Here is a 24,124-nt window from a genome sequence, read left to right as displayed (position 1 = left end):
TGTGCAACTCTATTAAACTCTTCAGTTCAACTATCACTATTTTAGTGCATGCCACAAGCATTACATGTTACGGCTTGGTGCTGTATGCACTGCAGGGGAGTATTTACCACGAGACAAACAAGGTGTTTGCCTTGGGCGGCATTTTCAGGGGGGAGGTGCCACCCCCCCAGAGAAGAGGGGTCACACGTGAGGATAGGGACCCAGTGAGACACTGCATGAGCTCTGCTCCATCACTGACAGCTGTGTGCTGTCCAGTGGAACAATAGAGAGCCGGCCATGGGACCTGCTGTACTGAGTTCATCTCACCTCCCTCACCACCATTAACTGCCCAGACTCGATCCTTCAGACATGCCCACCTCACACATTGGTAGTCATGCGACCAGTGGTGGGATGGACATTTCAGTTGGTATACAGGGATCACTGAGAGAAGGCTGCTGGACATGACAGGCGGCTGTCTGGGGAGGTGCAGGAAGATGGCGGCCTACAGGGAAGACGAGTGCTGTTGCTGCTGCTGTGAGAAGAGGGAGAGCTGCACCCCAGAGGAGCTGGTGAGATCCATCCAACCCCCATCACACCCTGTGTACACCCAGCCTGCAATTTTTCACCACCCATCACACCCCTCTATTGTGTACAGCCACAACTGATACCCTGGAGACTAACATACACTTCATTACATCCCACCATACCCTGTATACACTCATCATACCTTGCACACACCCATTACACCTGATACCCTACAGACCAATGTAAAGCCATCCACTCCCTGCAGAGACCTGACACCACCCAACACTCCCCATTACACCTATCACACCCCAACATACCCTGCCAGCACCACTCACCACATATCCCACCCTACTATTCCTGCTTACACCTATCACACCCTTCCTACAGCTAAGGCCTCCCATCCTACTCTGTGTATACCCATCACGTCCCATAATACACTGCATACACCCCTCCTTCATTGTCACCACCCTTTACACCTAGTTGCTATTGTCACCATGCAACCTCTCTCTCATTGTGGGGCGCGCACGATTTTTGTGTTGCTTAGGGCAGCACAAAACCTAAGTACACCACTAATGCACTGCTAATAGCCCCACCGCCTACTCCGCCCGGCGGAGTGCAGTTTGGCATCTCTGCCCTGGACACTGAAAGAACTTGTCCCAGCAGTGTTCCACTCTAAAACCTGGGAAAAAAATGTGTCTCAAGCTTTATTGCCATCAACCCCTTGGGCTCCGTACAAACTGAGTGAGTAATATAGAAAATACAAAATTATAAAAATATTTGAAATAGAAGGTACATGCAATTGTTTAACAAAATCTACAAAGCAATAAATTGAAGAAATATTCTTTACCCTGTGAATTTACAAGGTAAAAGTATGAACTTGTAATGAGAGGTCTCTGATCGTCTGCCTCCATCCTTGACGCCCCATCCCTGAATAAATATATGCAATATTATCTTGCCTTTTTGGTCCTCCGGTGCCTGTAGACCAACGGTGGTCAACTTACTAGGCATAGGGGGTCTCAACTCTGAACCCTGACATTACAAATAGGTGCATACTGCAGATGGTCAAAGACAACATTCATGCAACAGGTGTGGATTTGAAACTGGAGCGTGGCTGCAGGAGACAGAGACTGGGGCATAATATGAGAGACTGTTACTGCAGTTACATCCCCTTTACAAATAGGTACTCCAACTCCCACTAATGTGGCTCAAAGAGAATTGATGTCAGACACAGCCAGGCAATAAGCATTGTCACTGCGGCCCCCACACTTCTTCCATAATAGGGTCTGTTTAAGTGAATGGGACTAGAAAGCAGCCGTTGTTAACAAATCTCATATGTATTCAGTAAGTAAACTGAAGCCAACCTGATAGGCAGGAAACCAGCATTTTCTAAAGCAGGTCGGCAGTGGCCAAGTATAGAATTCGCTCCATGCTGGTGTTCTTTAAGAGTAAAAGTTTTGTTAAAAATTTACAGCATAAGAAGCTTTTATTTCCACCGTTAATTACTGAGCATGAACATATGAATTTAAAAAGTAAAAGTGACTTCTGTTTAGTTTCACTCTTCAACACAAATGAGCTGTCTGATAGAATTACAAAACACTTTGCCATGTATTAGTGGAAATACAAAGCCATGTACTGCCATCTACTGGGAACTCTCTAATTATACGCTTTTTGAACTACATTGAAATACTGTAGGTGTTGTGTTTGTTGGCTACCCTGCCATAAAAAATCACTTTAAAGGGTAAGCTCACTTTTTAGTAAAAGATAATAAATGCACATTTTTGTACAGGTAAAAAAATGTATTGCATTTATTGAATTTATCATTTTTGTCTGCAGGAGCCTGTAAAGCATTGCACCGGTGATCAGTAGATCGCTGATTCCATGCAGGTCTCCTACAGATCTGTCAGAATATCTGCTTGCCCGTACGGTGGTGAGAAGATCCCCCAATAGATGTCAAAGCGGGGATTGGGAGGGAGTGGGGGCCAGTCAGATCGTAACATATTACATGTTACACCCTAACTATGGGGCTAACGTGTAACATGTTATGAAAGGTGAACTTATCCTTTAACCACTTGCCTACCGGGCACTTTCACCCCCTTCCTGCACAGGCCAATTTCCAGCTTTCAGCGCTGTCACACTTTGAATGACAATTGCGCGGTCATGTAACACTGTACTCATATGAAATATGTATCATTTTTTGGAGACAGATAAAGCTTTCTTTTGGTGGTATTTAATCACCACTGGGTTTTTTTTTATTTTTTGATAAACAAACCAAAATCAACTGAAATTTTTTTCTTAGTTTCTGTTATAAAATTGTGTAAATGAGTAATTTTTCTCCTTCACTGATGTGCGCTAAGGAAGCTGCACTGATAGGCGGCACTGATCAGGAGGCACTGGTAGGTGGCATTGATAGGCATCACTGGTGCACATTCACATACATCACTGATGGGCACTGAAAGGCAGTACTCATATGGCACTGATAGGCGGCACTGACTGGCACTCATAGGCGGCACTGACTGGCACTGATAGGTGGCACTGAAAGGCAGCTCAGATGGGCACCGATATGTGGTATTGATGTGCACTAATGGGCACTGACAGGTGGCATTGATGGACACTGACAGGTGGCACTGATGGGGCTGCACTGATCATCAGGGCACTGATCATCAGTGTAGACGTCCCCTCTAAGGAATGCTGATTACTGGCTCTCCTCTCGAGCTGTCAGCGTGACAGCTCGAGAAGAGAGAAATTCAGATAACCAGCATTTCCTTATTTACATACGATCAGCTGTGATTGGACACAGCTGATCACATGACAGAGCCGAAGTCATTGGCTCTTTCTGCTGATCGGTGATCCGCTGTGTCCCAGGAACACGGCGCACCACCGATCGAGTGCGAGGACGTCAAATGACATCCTCCTAGAACGAGAGAACCACCTTGCTCCCGTCATTTCCTTATATGGGGGGCGGGAGGTGGTTAAAGTACTAGGCATGAAAAAATACTGTTCTAAGAGAGACTGCCATTGCTGAACTCTTTCATAAATGCTTTACCGTATGTCTAGTTGTCTCTGTTTTCAACATTTCTAAGTCACTGACATAAAAACAAGTATTGAGCGTGTAGCCGGTTATAGTCAGCAAAATCCTGATTTGCATACTTGTTCCAGGTCAGTGGCTTAAAAAAGTATCAAAGCCACTAGATCAAGCATGATAGCCAGGGAACTAGAATTTACAAAAGTAGAAGACAACTATTGCATACCCAGCACCTCTCTCAGTATGGGTTTCCTTTAAAAATTGTGTTTAAAGGACTGTTAGAAAGAAAAAAGTAAAGTTTATTTGTGCATTCAGAGTAATTCAGTGAAGAGTGCAGAGTCTTCAGTTTAACCAATAAGAATGTGTTTTTCTGAGGTCATAGCAGGATTCACTCTGGTTGGTTTGCTATGAGTTACTGCACACAACTAGCACTCTTGTTGAAGAAGGTTACTTCTCATGTTTTGTGAGTTGCAGCAGGACTGCAAGAAACGTTTAGGAGTACACAATAAGATGAAGAGCCGGCAACTAGTTCTCCTGATAAAAGTACTTTATTCATAAAGGTTACAGTGTGCAAGTTACAGCAGCTTACGCATTTCGGTAAAAAGACTTTTTTCATAGCCATTTGCCGAAACGCGGGAGAACGAGTTGCTGGCTCTTCATCTTATTCTCCTACGCTGAGGATTTACCCCCCTCAATGACCAGGCCTCTTTTTGCTACTCGGCGCTGCACTAATTCAACTGATAATTGCGCGGTCATGAAATGCTGCACCTAAACAAAATTTGCGTCCTTTTTTTCACATAAATAGAGCTTTCTTTCGGTGGTATTTGATCACCTGTGCGCTTTTTATTTTTCACGCTATAAACAAAAAAAGACCAAATATTTTGAAGAAAAATAATATTTTTTACTTTCAGCTATAAAAAATATATAGTAAACTCAAAGTTAGTTATAAATTTAGGCCAAAATGTATTCTGCTACATGTTTTTGGTAAAAAAATCCCAATAAGTGTATATTGATTGCTTTGTGTGAAAGTTATAGCGTCTACAAACTATGGTATAGATAATGGAATTTACACAGCTTTTACTTTCTGACTGCCCATCACATTTCTTGAGGTGCTAAAATACCAGGATAGTACAAACACCCTCAAATGACCCCTTTTCAGAAATTAGACACCCTAAGCTATCTGCTGAGAGGCATATTGAGTCCATGGAAGATTTATTTTTTTTCCACAAGTTTCTGGAATATGACAAAAACTTTTTTTTTTTTACACAAAGTTGTCATTTAAATGATTTATTTCTCGCACAAGCCATGGGTATATGTGGAATTACACCCCAAAATACATTCTTCTATGTCTACTGAGTATGGGGATACCACATGTGTGAGACTTTTTGGGAGCCTAGCCACATACAGGAGCCTGATATCCAATGACCACTTTGAAAGCCTGAAGGTGTGTAACTTCCTCATTAAACTTCCTAACCTACCTATCACAGTTTTGAAGACCCTGACATGCCAGGATAGCCCCAAACCCCCCCCCCCCCCCAAATGACCCCTTTCTGGAAAGTAGACACCCCAAGGAATTTAAAAAGAAGCATGGTGAGTATTTTGCAGATCTCATTTTTCTCACAAGGTTTTTAAATAGAAGAAAAAGAGAAAAAATTAGTTTTTGTTTTTTTTCTTCGTTTTCCAAAAACTTGTGGCAACAAATGAGATCTGCAAAATACTTACCGTGCTTTTTATCAAATTCCTTGGGGCGTCTACTTTCCAAAAAGGAGTAATTTGGGGGGGGGGGGGGGTTAGGTGCTATCCTGGCATTTCATGGCCTCCGAAACTGTGACGGTAGTCTGGAAGTGTAATGAGGAAATAAAGCCCTTTAAAAGCCTGAAGGTGCTTATTGGATTTTGGGGTCCTGTACTTGGCTAGACTGCCAAAAAGTCTCTCACATGTGGTACCCCCATACTCGGGAGAAGTAGCAGAATGTATTTTGGGGAGTAATTCTACATATACGCATGGCATGTGTGAGCAGTAAATCATTTAAGTGACAATTTTGTGTAAAAAAAAAAATATTTATTTTTGTCATTTTCCAAAAACTTGTGGTAAAAAAATAAATTCTTCTATTGATTTAACATTCCTCTCAGCAAATATTTTGGAGTGACTACTTTTCAAAAAGGGGTCATTTTGGGGGGTGGGGGCGTTTTATGCCCAGCATTAGAAGTTTATGCCACACATCATTAACTCTTCTAACCACCTGAAGACCAAGCCTTTTTGTTCACATGAAAAAAATCAGTATTTTTTGCTAGGAAATTAATTTAAACCCCCAAACATTATATATTTTTTAAAGCAGACACCCTAGTAAATAAAATGGTGGGTACTACAATTTTTTATGGCACATAGTACTCACGCAGCGATTTTTCAAAAGCAATTTAAAAAAAAAAAAAACACTTTTTTTACTTTTAATGCACAAAAACACAATATATTGGCCAATATAATAGATAACGGTATGCCGAATAAATAGATACCAAACATGACATGCTTTAAAACTGCGCATGCCCCTGCAATGGCGACAAACTGCAAACATTTTTAATATCCATAGGCAGCGCTTTAAAAGCCTTTACAAGCCACCATTTTAGATTTACAGAGGAGGTCTAGTGTTAGAATTACTGCCCTTGATCTGACGTTCACGGCAATACCTCACATGCATGGTGCAACTGCTGTTTACATAACGGCACAGGGTCAAGGCTTGTGCACACAGGTGTGGGGGAATGGGAGGGGCAATTTTTTTTTTTTTAGTTATTTTGATTTTTTTTGATTTTTACATTGTACCTTTCATTTTTTTTTTTTATCACTTTTAATGCTATAACAGGGAATGCAAATAACCCCTATAACTTCAATGGGCATTGTCATATTCTTTTTTGAGAAATCTGGGGTCTATCAGACTCTAGATATCTCCTCTGCCCTTACATTATCTAATCAAACCAAAATCGGTATGATCAGATGTTTTCCCAATTTACAAATGGCGCTGTTTATATCCTGCGAAACTGAAGTGATGAAATGCTTGTAGCTTCTGAATTCTTAGACTATAGAGATGATTTGCACCATTCTGGTCTCCAATCAGCTCTATGGTCAGCTGGCAAAAACACTGACTGCATTCTCAGGTTCCCCTGATGGCACGGGACTGCCCGAGAAGGCCGTGGAAGGCAGCAAGGGGGGGGGGGCATCATCTCCCACTGCTTGTAAAAGCAATTTTGCAGCTAATTAGCCACTAGGATTGCTTTTACATGAAAGCCGATCACCGGCTGAAAAAAACCATACCAGGATGATGCCTGCAGGTGTAGGCATCATCCTGGTATAACCATTCAAATCCAGTGATGTATCAGTACTTCGCTGGTCCTTGTTGGTTATATATGCTATGTTCTTTTTTTTTGTACGCAGCCTGTGGACTGAATGAAAAAATAAGAAGAAATCTCTGCCAGAAAAAGTGTGCGGTATGCCCACCATTAGAATATACCGCCCTGCATCCACCCACTTCTAATGGTGGGCACACATTAGGTCACACTTTGCCACAAGTGCCAATTCCAAGATTTAATAAATGTCTAAATAGTGGCACGCTTGAATAAAAATTGTCCACGTATAAGTGGTACCCCATATGGAAAAAGGATGACACCAAGTCCCAAACTATCTTGCCACTGCTCCCCATGTAGTCTGGGCATCCGGGCAGGCTCCACGTGACTATCTTTTCCCTCGTAAATCCGAAACTTATAAGTATAGCCTGTTGTCCTCTCACAGGTTTTCTACATCTTGACCCCATATCTGGCACGCTTGCAGGGAAGAAATTGTTTGAATGCAAGGCGGCCAGAAAAATTAATAAGGGACTCATCAACGCAGATGTTTTGCAGGGGAGTATAGACATCTGCAAATTTTAGGTTAAGGTGATTTGCGAGGGGCTGAATTTTGTGGAGCCGGTCAAATTCAGGGTTACCCCGAGGATGACAGAGTGTATTGTCGCTGAAATGCATAAAACACATTATACTCTCATATCTATGCCTGGCCATGGCAGCAGAGAACACAGTATATGATGAATCGGGTCTGCGGACCAATACAACCGCAATTCATTTCTTTTAGTAATGCCCAGGTTGAGGGTTAGGCCCAAAAAAAATTTAAATTTGAAAACCGTAATGATTTTCCATGCGAATGGTCTGGCAAGGTTTGAATTTGGGTTGGCGGCAATAAATTGTTGTGCGTATAAACTGCTTTGATCCACAATCAATGCATAAAGATATTCCGTGAAAAACAGCTCCAAAAATCAAGGAGATATGTGAAAGACCAGGATGTACTAGACCGCTGGTACTCGACAGTTCACCAAAAGGTAGAGCGGCACTAGTACTGGCACTCTGCTGCATATGAGAGTCATCAAAATTTACCGGCAAGTGCTAACAGAGATCAGGCCTGATTCTGCGAACACTGCGGTTTTCTGTGCAATGTATCAAGTGACAGTGACCTACTGACACTGCACTTGCTGGGGGAGAAGGGGGGGTAAGCGTAGGGGCTAAACGCAGGTGTTGGCAGGTGCCGGGGCTGATCCCGTTAACGCTGCGTTTTTGTAAACGCTGGTATAGTGCTGACCTGATAAAAGATATAGACCCGTTCAGACACTATACTAGCAATGGAGGTTTATTGTACATGAGCGTGCTCATGGCAATCAAGGGGTTAAATGTGATGACTGGTGTACTGACGGGCAATCTGACGCTATCTGGGAGAGGTGTGAAAACCACGGGAGCGCGAATCACGTATATATATATATATATATATATATATATATATATGTGGTTTTGCGTACCCATGCCGCCCTGTAGCAGTATTTCTACTATAAGGTGGTCAGGAAGCGGTTACACAAGAGGTTTGTGTTACGGCGCTGCGTTACTTTAACAGACAATTGCGCGGTCATGCAACACTGCACCCAAATTAAATTTACATCCTTTTTTTCCCACAAATTTAGCTTTCTTTCGGTGGTATTTGATCGCCTGTGCATTTTTAATTTTTTGCACTATAAAAAAAAAGGCTGACAATTTTGAGAAAAAAACCCAATATTTTGGACTTTTTGCTATAAAACATGTCCAGTAAAAAATATTAAAAAAACAAATTTTGGCACAAATTTCATCCAAAATGCATTCTGCGACATGTCTCTGCTAAAAAAAAATCCCAATACGTGTAAATTAATTGGTTTACATGAAAGTTATAGCGTTTACAAATGGCGGGAAAGATACTGGGATTTTTAATTTTTTTTATACTAATAATGGCGGGGATTAGCGACATATGGCGGCGATCAGCGACTTATGGCAGGACTGCGGCGGACATTTTGACACTGGGGGGGAACTGACTTGGGGTCACTGACCCCCAGTGACACCAATACAGTGATCAGTGAAAAAAAAAACCCACTGACACTGTACTAATGGCACTGGGGAGGAAGGGGTTAACATTTTTTAGGGTTAACTGTGTGAGGAGAGTGTTTTACTAGGGGGCGGGGGTGTGTGCTGGACGGGGACAGGCTGATCGGGAGAGAGAAACTCTTCTCTCCCTCTTCAGCTTGTCAGGAGCTGACAGGCAACTGACAGATAGCAGGGCTATGTATAAACAATGCAGCCCTGCTCTCTGTCAGTGATCACCGCTAATCGCGGGGAAACGGCCAGTAATGACCGGCCGTGACCCGGCGGCGGAGACCCGCTGCTGACACCCGCGGGACAGGCAGGGCGGGCGCATGCCTCGCGCACGCCCCCTACCTGTTTTGCAAAACCACGTTTTAAAACGTGGTTTTGCCCAGCCGTGCTGCCCTGCAAACGTACTAATGCAGTGGCTGGGGCTGAAGTAGTTAATCTTTGGAGGAAGATTCCATTTTCAGGATACATCTGACCATTTATGTCCACCTCAAGGATCACAAGCATTTTTTGAACAAACTATATGTGAGGTCAAAAACCCCTGGTGAGGGCACATCTGGCGTTTGTGGTGGAGGATTTATATTGCATGAAGATAAGAAATTGTGAAGTTTGTTTCAAGTTGAAGAAAAACTTTATACTTAGAGACTTTTTTTCACATATGTTCAGTGTTTTATAACATAATTTGTTTGCTCTCACATACTAAAAGAGAGCGCGGCACTGTGTGTTTTATGTATTAGAATCCACGCACATCATGAGTATGTGTTAGTGTGAGCTGCTTTCTGATATATAGTTTTGTATTTGACACAAGAAGGGAATATTTTTAGTAGCATTTGTGACTGTGTGAGAATTTGTTGTTTATAATTGTACACATCCACTAATTAATGGCCCTGTAATAAACTATTTTTCATTAAACAATTTATTACTGTGTTTTTCTGCTTCCTTGTAACATCCTTCATGAGCTCCCACACCTATGCTTTCCCCCCTTGTTTGTTTGAAATGAGCACACTAGTTGTGATCATACGCCTGTTCTATGCACACTGGAGTGCCACTTTAACATCTTGCAAGAAAAGAATGTGATAGCCTGGCTATTAGGGGAGGAGGAGGCCAGATTTTTTTTTTGGGAAACTAAATGATATCTTGATTTAACAAAAAAAACAACAATCTATTTTTCAAGAAATTGTGTCTTACTGTGTATCATTGTGATATCCGCCATTAACTCCCAAATGTCTCCTATCCCCCTCACTTCTGTTTATTTGGAAAGAGCAATGAATATTAGTTATGGCCATGTACACTGCTCTACATACACTGCACTTCCCACTCACAAAAAAAACAAAAATTGGGATTTGAAGCAGTAAAAACAACTTTTTGGGTTAACAACACATTTTTTAAACCAAAGTTTAGTGTCACTTCTTTAACATCTAACAAAAAAGGAGAGGATTGGCTGGCTATAAGGGGAAGGAGGAGGCCAGATTTTTTTTGTGACACTAAACAATATCCTTATTCAGAAAAAAATCCAATACACATCAGCTAGTTAATGTAATAATCTATTTTTCATAAAATCATTTCTTACTGTGTTTTTCTGCTTCCTTGTAACATCCTTCATGAGCTATAACAATCAATAAGTGTAGCGCTCTGGTGAAAACTAACTGAATCTCAACATAAACGACATGTGACATAATGGTGGAACAAACCGTGAATCTTAATGAGAATGAATGCTAAAACAGTGCAAAATCACACGATTTTGTGCATATGGTGGAAATGACTAATATTAAGCCCCCTAATACAGGGGATATACCCTATAAAACAAGTGCTCAGTGTCAACACACTCTATTCATACCATAAATAAACTGCTGTAATCAGAAAAAAAATATATATATACAGCAAGTGAATATAAATGAACACATCACTGAAAGTAATATAAACAAAATGTGCCACCAGTGTCCACAACAATACACAGAGCACTTGTTTTATAGGGTATATCCCTGTATTAGGGGGCTTAATATTAGACATTTCCACCATATGCACAATATCGTGTGATGTTGCACTGTTTTAGCATTCATTCTCATTAAGATTCACGGTTTGTTCCACCATTATGTCACATGTCGTTTATGTTGAGATTTAGTTAGTTTTCACCAGAGCGCTACACTTATTGATTGTTATATTTTGGTTTTTCACTTTCAGTAATAAGGTGCAGGTGTAGCAGCTTATTTTTAGTTTAGTAGGATTGAGCGCAGGAGGTTTTCCCCAATCCTTCATGAGCTCCCACACCTATGCTTTTCCTCCTCACCTGTTTCTTTGAAACAAGCATGCGCACTAGTTGCGATCATGTGCATTGTTCTATGCACACTGCAAATCCCATAGCCCATCTCAGGAGTGTCACTTTAACATCTCGCAAGGAAGGAGCGTGATTGGCTGGCTATAAGGAGGGGAGGAGCCTGTTTTTTTTGTGACACTAAATGATACCTTTATTTTGCACCAAAAAAAAAGTATTTATAGATTAAACATCCACTAGTTAATGCTCCCATAATCTATTTTCCATTAAATTGCTTCTTACTGTGTATCTGCCTTCTTGTGACATCCGCCATTAACTCCTGAATGTCTCCTATCCCCCAGACTTCTATTCATGTGAAAATAGCAGTGAATATTAGTTATGGCCATGTACGCTGCTCTACACACACTACACAGCCCACGGCCCAATCACAAAAAACAAATGGAGATTTGAAGCAGTAAAAACACATTTTTAAGGTTAACACATTTTTTTACTCCAAAGCTTAGTATCACAATTTTAACATCTTACAAAAAAGGAGAGGATTGGCCGGCTATAAAGGGAAGGAGGAAGACGGATTTTATTTTGTGACACTAAACAAACAATATCCTTATTATTCAGAAAAAATCCAAAACACATCCTCTAGTTCATAGCCCTGTAATAATCTATTTTTTATGAAATAATTTCTTACTGTGTTTTTCTGCTTCCATATTACATCCTCCATGAGCTCCCATACCTATGCCCCCCCCCACTTGTTTGTTTGTTTGAAACAAGCATGCGCACTAGTTGTGATCATACGCACTGTTCTATGCACACTGCAAATCCCACAGCCTATTTCAGCTTCTGGTGCAGGAAAAAAAGAGAAAATGCTGCATTTTGTTCTAAACAGAACCATACTGGAACATGGCAAACTGCATCAAAACTGCACCGCAACAGAGTGTGGTGTGAACTGTAAGCAAAAACGTATGGGGAATGCATGGAGAGTGCGTTTTGTGGTGTGAACTGGCCCTACACGAGATCTTTATCTTTCAGAAATAAGAAATACACATCCACTAGTTAACACTCCAGTCATCTATTTTTTGTGCAGCATTTGCTTTCAGTTCTGCGGTCTCAGATTTGTGCATGAAAGAATAAAGCCGTACCGTCTGGATTATTGGCGGTTGTCAGCAGCATCAGGAGTGAGGTAAGTGAGTCAGGTAGATTGTGGAAATATCTCATCCACTCGATGTCCAGTCTGGAATCTTGCAAGCAACCCAGAACCTAGAAATAACGATCATAAAATGATTTAGATGGTGCAACCATTGTACACAGCAAATGTCAAAATGTCAGCATTATAAATAAAGGTGTGAGAAAACTATTCTAGCCAATAAACACCCACCACCAGGGACACAATTCCAACATTTGAATTTCGGGCTCTAAATGCTGATGGATCTAATCTACTGGCCACATTGTCTAACATTCACCAGATACAGCACTGTCATATCCTAACTAGGGATGCAAGTGTGATATCGATACTGTCGGTCAAGTACTCGCCGTTAGCAATTACCGATACTTTGCTATGCCATTGGCGTCCATACAAAATGTAAGGACGCAAATTGCACTGCAAAGAATAGCATGCAATTTGAACAGGAATGCGATTCCTGTTCAAATCGCATGTGGTTTCCCCACTGCTCATGTGTGAACCCAGGCAGTCGTATCCTGAGTTCACACTGGAGCGGGGAGATTTCCCACAGTGGAGAATTAGAGAGTGGGCGTGTGGGGATGTATACTATGGTGGCAGATGGTAGGAGAGGAGAGGAAGCCGCGGAGATTTCAAATCTTCAGACCTGTGAAGCTGCTTTCTCTCCTCTCCTTGCAGGTATGACAATTCGGGCTAGAGAGATTTTGATTGGTCAGCACCGTTACCTGAACGATGCTGACCAATCAGATGGCGTCTAGCCCATACTGACATCCCTGCATAGAGAGGAGAGAAAGCAGCTTCACAGGTCTGAAGATTTGAAATCTCTGTGAGTTCCTCTCCTCTCCTTGCAGCGATGACAGTAGGGGCTAGACAGCATCCGATTGGTCAGCACCCTCCATCTGAAAATATTCTTTATGGAGCATGGAGACAGCGCTGCAGTGGTAATTATGCATGGCCGTAGATTATGCTTTTTTTTTTCGTTCAACTAGCAGGCTGAACGAAAAAAATAACTGGATTCCCCTGTTAATACAGTTTGTGTTGATGGGGGATTCGCTCTCATGAAGCCAGTTTTATTCTGACAGTGGGGAGACTTTCCCACTGTCAGAATACAATGATCAGTGTTGCCCGTGTCACTGATCGAGCAAATAAAACACAACAGGCTGGTGGTACAGAAGTCAATCGAGTGACGACTTCTATACCACCAGCCAGCCCATACAGTAGATGGATCGAAATTCTGCTGGTCCATGCTGAACTTCGATCCATCTGTGGACAACTTATGGTTCACAGGTTTCCAATCTCTCTTCTAGAAACTTGAACGCAGATATAAAAACACCAAATAATGCAGTTATGTTATAATCAAAAGTAAATAAAATATGTTATAAATACTAGTAAAAGTACTGGCATTTTACTTGGCACCATCCTCCTGCAAACCCCTGTACAGTAGATCACAGGCTGGGAAAGTGAGGGGTAGCATTAGTGGCCAATCAGGAGTGTGCCGACAAAGGATCTTGCTGACAGAAGGCGAGAACAAAGAGATGAACTCATCGGCCTACCGTTGCCCTTCCTCTGTCCAATCACAGGCTTGCAGTGGAGAGGTGACAAAGCTTTATGGCTATGTTGTAGTACATGAATGTCAACACAACCTAACTCCACTGTCTGGCAGGGCTGCATAAACTTCTGCACCCGACAGATACAAATCATCTTTAGCAGTTTGTCTGGAGGACAAAAAAACAAAACAGAAAAAAAAAAAACTTTCAAGATAAAAAAAATGAAATGTTGCTGCAGTTTGTATGTCCATTACCTCTCTGCACACAAACCATAACCACTTGCCCTCCAGAGGATTTACCCCCCTTCCTGACCAGGCTATTTTTTGGGTTACTGTAACTGACAATTGCACAGTCATGCAACGCTGCACCCAAATTACATTTTCCCCCATTAATAGAGCTTTCTTTCTGTGGTATTTGATCGCCTGTGCGTTTTTTATTTTTTGCGCTATAAAAAAAAGAAAAAAAAAAAACACAGACAATTTGGAGGAAAAAAACTTTTTGCTATGAAACATGTCTAGTAAAAAAATGTTTAAAAAAAAATCAAATTTCATCATAAGTTTAGGCCAAAATGTCTTTGCTAAAATAAATTCCAATAAGTGCAAATTAATTGGTTTACATAAAAGTTATAGCGTTTACAAATGGTGGTATATATACATTGAGATTTTTTTTTTTCTTACTAGTGATGGCGGCAATCAGCAACTTATAGAGGGTCTGCGGGGGACATTCTGACACTGGGGGGAACTAACGTGATGTCATGGACATTCCCAGTGACACCAATACAGTGATCAGTACTAATAAATGCACTGACACTGTCCTAATGACACTGGGCAGGAAGGGGTTAACATCTGGGGCAATCAAGGGTTAACTGTGTGCTGTTTCACTGTAAACTGTGTGTGTGCTTTCCACTGTAAGCACACGGCTTTGTATTGCTCTGCTATGTAGAGCCATACAAAGCAGTGTACAGGAGCTGACAGGGGAGAGAACTGTATTGTTTACATACAATACAGTTCTCTCCCCAGTCAGTAATGCTCGACAATCAATGGGTGCTGGCAAGTAATCACTGATCGGGACCCGGTGATTGACAGCCGAGGCTGCGAATAGTGGCGAGGGTAGGGGCGCACGTCCTCTACCCGGAAATGCAAAATCACACATACATATACACACACACTATATACAGTGGGGATCGAAGGTTTGGGCACCCCAGCTAAAAATTTGTATTAATGTGCATAAAGAAGCCAAGGAAAGATGGAAAAATCTCCAAAAGGCATCAAATTACAGATTAGACATTCTTATAATATGTCAACAAAAGTTAGATTTTATTTCCATCATTTACACTTTCAAAATAACAGAAAACAAAAAAATGGCGTCTGCAAAAGTTTGGGCACCCTGCAGAGTTAATATCTTGTACTGCCCCCTTTGGCAAGTATCACAGCTTGTAAACGCTTTTTGTAGCCAGCCAAGAGTCTTTCAATTCTTGTTTGAGGTATCTTTGCCCATTCTTCATTACAAAAGTCTTCCAGTTCTTTGAGATTTCTGGGCTGTCTGTCACGCACTGCTCTTTTAAGGTCTATCCATAGATTTTCAATTATGTTGAGGTCAGGAGATTGTGAAGGCCATGGCAAAACCTTCAGTTTACGCCTCTTGATGTAATCCCCCGTGGATTTCGAGGTGTGTTTAGGATCATTATCCATTTGTAGAAGCCATCCTCTCTTTAACTTCAGCTTTTTCACAGCTGCTACCAATCTGCCCAGTGAAGAGGGACAAAGAAAGGAGAGCCGCAGCTCTTATGCACAATGCTGGATCATGACGGGGATCAAGTAAGTATAAGGGAAGGTGAAAGTCTGTTACACAAAAGGTTTTTTACCTTAAAGCGGAGCTCCACCCAAAATGACTGCTCCCCTGCTCCCCATTAAGGATTGGCACCTTTGGGGGGGGGGGGGGGCGGTACCCAAATTTCACAGGTACCAGTTCCCACTTCTAGGCGATCGGAAGCGGAAGGTGTCCTCCCTCCCTGTAGTCTTTTGGGACACATGACAGGTCCCAGAAGATTACAGGACCATTCATGAAGCGCAGTGCTACTCGCGCATGTGCAGAGGGTACCCTTCTGTGAAACCGCAGGCTATCACAGCTGGGTGCCCACACTGAAGATGCTGGCACCTGGAACACAGGACGGCTGGTGAAATGGGCTGCGGAGGACACACTGTGGGACCGAGGGACAGGTAAGTGGCTGTTTTTTAAAAGTCAGCAGCTATAGTCTTTGTAGCTGCTGACTTATTTTTGGACAGGGTGAGTGGAACTCCGCTTTAATGCATAAAATCCATTAAGTTAAAAACCCTTGAGGATTTAGAACTACTTTAATGCCTGAACTCAGCTGCTGCAACTAGAAAATGAGACAGAACACTGCACATGCACGTAGATTGAACCTTGTAGCACCCATGCTACAACTGTGCGCCCACTAAAAACCTGGAAGCAGACTGGTTTCTATGCACAAGTGAGCCTGATTTTGCACTCCGCAGCTATAATAAATAAGCCCCACTGTAACCAGATCACATGGTACAAAAGTACCATGCAATCTGGTGCGGGCAAACGCACTGCATTTGCGACCGACACTTGGGATGTCATTACATTTCTATTGACACCCGCTGCAGATTGCAAAAGCTGTATGTTTTGCATCTAGGTTTAATTGCAAAGGAAAGCACAGCACGTTCCTGCGTGATTCAGATGTGGGCATGTGAGAACCGGCCTTAATAGCCTGTTTTTGGTGAAAAATACGTATAAATTCTAGGTCAGCCGGACAGTAATGGTTATTACCTGTACAGAAAGGTCAGCAAGAAATATAAGAAAACTCACAAATTCCACACTTTCCTTCAGTCTTCAGGGTGGCTCCCAGGCTGCTTTGCGGTAACGTACCTTTGATGTTACAGTTAGAGATGAGAGCTTCTCAAAAAAGGCAAAAGTAAAATTCACAAATATGGTCACATACAGGATCCTTAAAAAGTAAGCAATAATAGATAATAAAATAGAGAAATACAACTTTACAGCGGAGATGTGTTATTCATTGGAGGGATTAGATAAAAGTCAAATGTCCCCAGACATCCCAGGATGTAGAAAACACCTCCAGAGGCTTTGCTTCTGGTATTTCAAATTAAAATCCAAGGACAGGCAGAAGAGGCAGTTCTACCTTCAACCATGGACTGCACTACAGGGTTTTCAACTCCAGTTACTGGAAATATCCCACTTTTTACCAAATAAAATAAGAGTTAAAAGGCAAACGTTACCTGTGTCTTTTGACAGATATACCCAGTAAATATTTTACCATTGCAGTACCTCTAGCATCTCCCCTGCAACCTTCATACAGTCTATAGCCCCTTTACAGTCTCCCTGCCTGCCACCTACAGATTATAGCTGCTCTAGTATCTCCCTCTATATTCACTCTAGTATCTCCCTGCCAACCCACCACCTTCAGGGAAGTTTGCCTGTCATTCTAGAACCGTGGCCACTCTGCACCTCCTTCCCACCACCACCTACAGGAGGTCACACAGAGGATGAACAAAAAATAATAGTGCAGCGCTAAATAAATACTAAATCAATATTAAATAGGACTAATTCATAATTATCAATACATAGTGAAACAAGTGTATCAATAATTGGTGCTCACAAATATAAATATTAACCCCAGCACTAGGGTCATATTAAGTGAATAACAAAAATTCATGTATTAAACACTCAGTGAAACAATATAATCTATGTATATATATATATAACATATATACACACACAACACATATATCCACACAATGTCCCAATAATAAAAATAAGTAACTCCGTGCTCCACAGCAATAACTCGTGTGTAAATGATGTGAATCCAGTTCCCCCAACTTGTGAATTCAAAAACTTCCAAGGTGGCCCCTCACCTCCCAATAGTGACCACGAAGGCCAGTTCGCTTTAGGGAAAATAAATCTTTCCCAGGAACAATCTCGTCACCTCCAATGGACCCTCCTGGATATCCACAGGCCTTTATCCTCCTGCGTACTTCACTCCCCTGGTACTTGTATCAATGGTTCACCCACATAGGATCATGATGGAAACAAATAAAGATCCTCCATAGTGTAAATCCGTATTTATTAGGTAGATAAGAAAAAGAAATCCTACTCACATATCCTACAGCGACATCAAGCATTTACCCATATTATGGGTGTATGTGTATGGTTCCGGGTGTCTCAAGATGGCCCCCACGCCGGAAATGACGTCACTGCGTACCTCCGCGTCACACAGAGGATGGCTTTCTGATCCAGTTTGCCGTTGTGTTATGCATTGCAGACAATATGCAAATTCAGGTCTGCCAGGATTGCCTCCATGTAACAGGATTTGAGGATGGTGACTCGCTCATGATAACAAATAATGCATTGTGGGAAGGCAGGGGGTATAGTCATGTGTTTTTATACCTGGAAGTACTGGATTTTCACTGGTGTGGATATGGGAGGTGGACAGGAACAATGAAGGCATATAACCACTTCCTGTCCGGTCCATGTATATAAACGGCCAGACGGGAGCAGTGCAGAGGCGGGTGGCCGATTATAAACTTCCTCCCCACTCCCTGCTTGTGTGCAAGCAGCACCGCGATCGTTGTACGGGACTTCTGTGTGAGGCCAATCAGTGATCACATGAAGAGTAGTAAGCAAGATGTCACTTCTGACATCATTGCTTACTACATGTGAAATCTTTGAATGATCACAGAGGTCACATGGTACAAGGCTATTCACAACAGCCTTGTACCATGTGACAAGCTGTGACCAATCACAGCTCACACAGTATTTCTCAATGACTGCAAGAATGCAGCCAGAGAGAAGTAGAAATTATTGCTTTTATAGCCTTTATGGGTGTAAAAGCAATCAGTGTAAAAAAAAAAATCACCACCCCCCAGAAGTAGTACAGTAGTACCATAGTGACACTGTACTACTTGTGGGGGGTGATGAAGATTTTTTTTTTTATTGCTCTGGTGACAGTATGTTGAAAAAAAAACAAAAAAAACAAATAATAATATAAGAAAATAAAAATGTAAAAAAATGTTTTGAAAAATTATAATAATTTTTGGTTATAAACTAATTTGGGTTATTTTTTTTTTAATAAAAAGATAACAATAAATTTTGGCCAAGATTTATGAAGAAAGATTATTTTTTCAAACTTTTTGGACTTTTTCATTTATATAGCAAAAAAAAATAAAAATCCCAGTGGTGAATAAACACCACCAAAATAAAGTTTTATTCATCTCAACAAATGCTAAAAAATTCATATGCGTACAGTGTTGCATGACAGCGCAATTGTCATTCAAAGTGTGATAGCACTGAAAGCTGAAAATTGGCCTGGACAGGAAGGGGGTAAAAGTGTCCAGACTTGAAGTGCTTAAAAGGCATTTACCAGAATTGTTTTTACTATTTAACTATTTTAAACTAGGAAAAAGTGTTACTCCTGCCAAAACTTTTTTCCAAAGAAGGTGGGATGCAGTTAGGATCTCTGTCTGTGCCCACTGCAGGGGAGATTCCTCCTCCCTACATGTTCAAAGGAACAGGAAGTGAACGGAATCTCTCTAGGTACGCATCAGCAAATAAAACCACTTTATTCATAGAAGGGGAAGTGTTAGAACCTCTGTGATTTTTTTTTTCTTGCCCTTCATATAGTATAAACGTTAGCTTTTTTTTTTTCCCAAGCAACCAGCTGGTTGAATGGGAAAAAAAAAAACAAAAGAAAAACCAAAAAACAACTTCCAAATTCCCAGCATCCACACAAGTGAGGGATACACACGTACTGAGATATGGGCAGTTCCTGCTGGACAGGACGAATTTCAATACGCATATACTCTGCTTTACTCTCCTCATTTGTCCTAACACTTCCACTTGCAAAAACAATAGAAAAAATGATTTTGTTTGAAGATTCACCTAAAATCCGTCTCATTTATTACTGTGCCGGAACCCACAGCCCACAGAGGATGCCAGTGAATAATGGAGATGTGGACATGGAAGGATTGTGTACCATGTATTGCCTATAGCCAACACACAGCAAGTATTTATACAGCAATAAATGAAAAATAAAAGCTTACTTACTACTGGCACAGATCAGAATAATCCCAGCAATAGAGCTGCAGAGAATACAGATCAACACGATGGTCTATGGAGCGATTCTGCGAACAGAAAGAACACAGCCAGGTCATAAAATAAAGACTAACAAAGCATTCCCATTCCACCAATACAAAAGCAGTTACTCATACGCATTCTTATAACCACTCAATGCCGTCATCTTTCTCATCATCTTAAAATATGTAGGGATGGTTACCTGCAAAAGACACCTGGCAATTAGACCCCTGATGTCTCCCCTGCCCTTCACTGAAGCCAATGAAGCGCAGATCACGCAAGTACGAGTCTGAGGTTCAAAGATGGAAAATTGGAACCCGGGAAACATAGTGGGAGGTGGTAGGGGAATTGGATGGTGCATTAACGGGGGCCCATAAAAGTGATCCATCAGCTGTACATCCACCAGATCGCTTCCACCTGACAGCTGAAAATCGGCCTGTTAAAGATACATGCTACAGCACCTGGGAAACTGTGTAAAACGCTCTGCTGCTGCAGACATATGCCATACATCAGTGGAAGCAATAGGATTCAATAAAGTCCTAAAAGGCTACGTTCACCTTTCTGACCAGATTTCATATTAAATCTATATTTAACCACTTGCCCTCCTGAGGATTTACCCCCTTTCCTGACCAGGCCTCTTTTTGCTACTTAGCGCTTCACTAATTCAACTCATAATTGTGCGGTCATGCAATGCTGCACCCAAACGAAATTTACGTCCTTTTTTTCACACAAATAGAACTTTCTTTCGGTGGTATTTGATCACCTGTGCGCTTTTTATTTTTCACGCTATAAACAAAAAAAGACCAAAAAATTTGAAGAAAAACTATATTTTTTTACTTTCAGCTATAAAAAATATATAGTAAACTCAAAGTTAGTTATAAATTTAGGCCAAAATGTATTCTGCTATGTAGCTGGCCAGCTAAGACCAGTCCTAGGTTGCTAATATGGTTCACATATATGTGTATACCAAACCTGCCAATAACCTCAGTACAGTGTATATGTGCATATGTTAAAGCCAAAAGCAGAATCATTGCTGTGATTTATGTCTTTGATTGTTATATGACATTTATGTATTCATTGTGTTAGCAGAAGCAGAAAAGGAAAATATGCCTTTAAGAGTTAGTATAGAGCTGAGCCAATCACAGACAGCCTCACACTGTACAGAGCCTTAACCAATCCCAGCCAGTTTTACATTTATGCCTGTGTAAAACTCCCTGCTAGAATATTCTACAGACACATGCTCACCAGACAGAAGAGGAAACAGACACAGTTCCAATCAGAGAAGCTTTATGGAAACAGAGAAGGCCAAATAGGTATTTAATGCACTTGTGTGTTCCTCTGTTGTTTACAGTGCAGGTAGATCTGTGTCTAAAAACTGTTGTATGTGTTTACTTGTAGTTCCACCGAACTTACGAATCAAGTCAGTGTAGAGTAATCATAATCCAATCGAATCTATCGAATCTAACAAATCTATCGAGATAAGCTTTTGAATCAACCCAATGTAATACGAATTAAACCATTGTAATATGAAAGAAACAAGCCATTGTAAGCAGTGTTATATGAAGAAGATTGAAGTTATTAAAGAAGTTAACTAAAGTATTCTGTGTGCTCTTTAAACCTACTGCATCCATAGAGCGGCATTGGAGGAATTACAGAGTAAAGTCAGTCTAATCAAACAAAGAAACAGCAATTGCATCATTTTTCTAATGCCACAGCGCACAAGGCACCAAAGGGTGCTGCGCCTGCCACATGCTACATGTTTTTGGTAAAAATATCCCAATAAGTGTATATTGATTGCTTTGTGTGAAGGTTATAGCGTCTACAAACTATGGTATAGATACTGCAATTTACGCCATTTTTTTGCTATACGGCGCTGTGCTAAATTAGCGGAAAATTGCCCGGTCATGCAATACGGTACATAAATGAAATTTACATCCTTTTTTTCCCCACAAATTGAGCTTTCTTTCGGTGGTCTTTCATTGCCTGTGCGTTTTTTATTTTTTGCGCTATAAAAGAAAAAGCCTGAAAATTTTGAGAAAAAAAAACAATATTTGGACTTTTTGCTATAAAACATGTCCAGTAAAAAAAATATAAAAATGAAATTTAGTCATAAATTTCTGCCAAAATGTATTCTGCGACATGTCTTTGCTTAAAAAAAATCCCAATACGTGTAAATTAATTGGTTTACGTGAAAATGATAGCGTTTACAAATGGCAGGAAAGATACTGGGATTTTTTTTTTATTATACTAATAATGGCGGCAATCAGTGACTTATGGCAGTGATCAGCGATTTATGACAGTGATCAGCGACTTATGGCGGGACTGCGGCGGACATTTTGACACTGGGGGGAACTGACTTGGGGTCACTGACATCCCCAGTGACACCAATACAGTGATCAGTACAAAAAAAAACACTGACACTGTACTAATGGCACTGGGGAGGAAGGGGTTAACTTTTATTAGGGAAAGAAAGGGTTAACTGTGTGAGGGGAGTGTTTCAGAGGAAACAAACAAGAGATCCCTGTGCTCAAATCCCAACAGCTAGTGCATGCATTTATCCATCAGGTGTAAAGGGGTGTAACCACACAGGGATCTCTTGTTTGTTGTATTGTTGGGTCAGTAGCCAGACCTGAACCTTGTAGCTCTCCCCATTGTGTCTTTTCCCCTATGCTAGCATTGTGTCCACAGTAACATTTGCGTAGGCAGAGCAGAGTAGGACTGGCCATAGAGGGATTACTTTGATGCAGTTGGCCAGCTTAAGCATGTATTGCAATATGTGTGAACTAAATATCCCTATTTATTGCATAGTCTGCTTGAAAGGGTATATACCAGTGTGCAGAGGGTCCTCAGAATTTCTAGTGTACTTCACAGGAACACGCTGATCCCGAGAGATAAAGTCTTCTCTCAGGTTCAGTGTGCTCTGAACTGACAGCACGGCTGCATTGTTTACATTGCAGCTCTGCTATCTGTCAGTGATTACTTGGAAATGACCCGCCGGGAGCCGTTGACAGACACCCGCTGCCACGATCGGCGGGACGGGTAGAGCAGGCACGTGCCTCGCGCACGCCCCATACCTGTTTTGCACAGCGACGTTAAAAGACGGTGCTATGCGCACAGGTGCTGCCCTGCTGTAGTAAAAACACTGTGGCGGGTCGGCAAGCGGTTAAGGTGTAACATAACACATGGTCACATTCTCCCGCCCCCCCATCCTGAAACTGCACCCCACGTCACCGGAACCACAGGGTGCTTCTACCTGCACAAATAAAAACAAAGATACAAATATCCAGTGATTGTGTTTCCAAGTGCAATTAACACAATACTACAAACCTTACATTTCGGGGGGAGGGGCTCTAAGTTATTAAGGCAAAACATTTTTTTTTATACATTTTGGATAGGGTAATGCAGGCCATAGATGGGTCGAAAATCGGCCGATTTTTCGGCCGAAAATAAAATCGGCCGATTTTCGGATCGTTAGTGGGCGATTTGGTCGGCCGTTTTTCGGTATTTTGGCCGTTTTTGTTTTTCGGTAAAGTTGGAAAAAAATCGGCCGATTTTGCCGATCGGCCGATTTTCGCGGCAATTAGTGGGCAAATCGGCCGATTTTTTACCGATAAAAAATCTGCGCATAAGCAGTGACCTGCAAGAGGAAGACAAAAAGATGAAAAAGAAGAAGAGGAAGAGGATGAAGAAGAGGATGAAGAGGAAGAAGAAGAGGATGAAAAAGAAGAGGATGAGGATGAAGAAGAGGATGAGGATGAAGAAGAGGATGAGGATGAAGAAGAGGATGAAGAAGAAGAGGATGAGGATGAAGAAGAAGAGGATGAGGATGAAGAAGAAGAAGAGGATAAGGATGAAGAAGAAGAGGAGGATGAGGAAGAGGAAGAGGATGAGGAGGAAGAAGAAGAGGATGAGGAGGAAGAAGAAGAGGATGAGGAGGAAGAAGAAGAGGATGAGGATGAAGAAGAAGAAGAGGATAAGGATGAAGAAGAAGAGGAGGATGAGGAAGAGGAAGAGGATGAGGAGGAAGAAGAAGAGGATGAGGAGGAAGAA

At 41.5% G+C, this 24,124-nt stretch overlaps 2 long non-coding RNA genes across 2 annotated transcripts in view; both read right to left on the bottom strand.

Annotated features, from left to right (window-relative positions):
* The window catches only part of LOC149467300 (uncharacterized), a 65,023-nt gene that overhangs the window by 11,082 nt on the left and 29,817 nt on the right, over positions 1–24,124 (bottom strand). The window contains exon 4 of the long non-coding RNA XR_016311952.1: positions 20,048–20,124. This is a non-coding gene — a long non-coding RNA (uncharacterized LOC149467300). The remainder of the gene's footprint in view (positions 1–20,047; positions 20,125–24,124) is intronic.
* Positions 12,275–14,383, bottom strand: LOC149467302 (uncharacterized). Its single transcript, XR_016311954.1, has 2 exons — positions 13,952–14,383; positions 12,275–12,478 (listed from the first exon to the last, which is right to left on the bottom strand). It is a non-coding gene; the product is annotated as an uncharacterized LOC149467302 (long non-coding RNA).

Source organism: Staurois parvus, unplaced genomic scaffold (assembly GCF_062004578.1).
Source record: "Staurois parvus isolate SC_StPar_1 unplaced genomic scaffold, SC_StPar_1.0 ptg000116l, whole genome shotgun sequence".
Classification (NCBI taxonomy): domain Eukaryota; kingdom Metazoa; phylum Chordata; class Amphibia; order Anura; family Ranidae; genus Staurois; species Staurois parvus.
This window is presented reverse-complemented; position numbering and strand designations above follow the sequence as displayed.